Genomic DNA, 858 nt, shown 5'->3' with positions numbered 1-858 from the left:
TTTCCGATGGGTAAGTAGAGGCACAGAGAGGTTAAGAAACCAGCCAAGGTTGCATGTAAGGGGAGGTGCTAGGGGTGAGCCAGGCTCCAAATCTCTCCTTACTGTGTCCCCCTGATGTTTTCCTCCTGCCATGTCACACCGCGTGTTGCAGGGTGACACCTCGGTCGTGGTGTTCCATTATTTTTCCCTTTGGTGACATCTAGGGGTGGCCGGCACGTCCAGACAAAGCTTTGTCTGGAGACAAAATTCCAGTTTTCCCTCCGGGAAAATCCTGGTACATGTGAAGCCACGGTCCTGGAGGCATCAGCGGGCTGCATTCGGGGACTGGGCCCTTCAAGCACTAAATGAAACCCCCTTGGATTAAAAACAGTATTGGGGCGCCTGGAGGGTTCAGTTGGTTAAGCGTCGGAATCTTGATTTCGGCTCAGGTCGCGATCTCAGGGTGAGTTTGAGCCCCGTGTTGGGCTCAGCACTGACGGCATGGAGCCTGCTTGGGATTCCGTCTCCCTCTCTCTCTAACCCCTCCCCTTTGTGCGCGCGCGCTCTCTCTCTCTCTCAATAAATAAACCTAAGAAAATAGTTTAAAAACCCTGGTACAACTGCAGGTAACCCCAGGGGCCTCAGCTTCCTGGGCCTTGATGTAACCCCGTGTTCCAGGCATGGGGACACAAGGGACAGAATTGGTGGGTGTTCAGGTTTGTCCCAAATCTCTGAGTCTCTCTTGGTGTCTCTCGCCATCTCTGCTCCCGCCTTCTGTCACCTTCCAGCAACCCAAGCAGCCCGGGCCCCCCGTGGCCACCTGCCATCTGGATGCCGGAAGGCTGGGCACTCCCGAGATGGCCCGCTCCAGCTGGGTTA

The sequence above is a fragment of the Crocuta crocuta genome, unplaced genomic scaffold, assembly GCF_008692635.1.
Source record: "Crocuta crocuta isolate KB4526 unplaced genomic scaffold, BGI_CrCroc_1.0 scaffold334, whole genome shotgun sequence".
Taxonomy (NCBI): domain Eukaryota; kingdom Metazoa; phylum Chordata; class Mammalia; order Carnivora; family Hyaenidae; genus Crocuta; species Crocuta crocuta.
Note: the sequence above shows the minus strand (reverse complement) of the source record.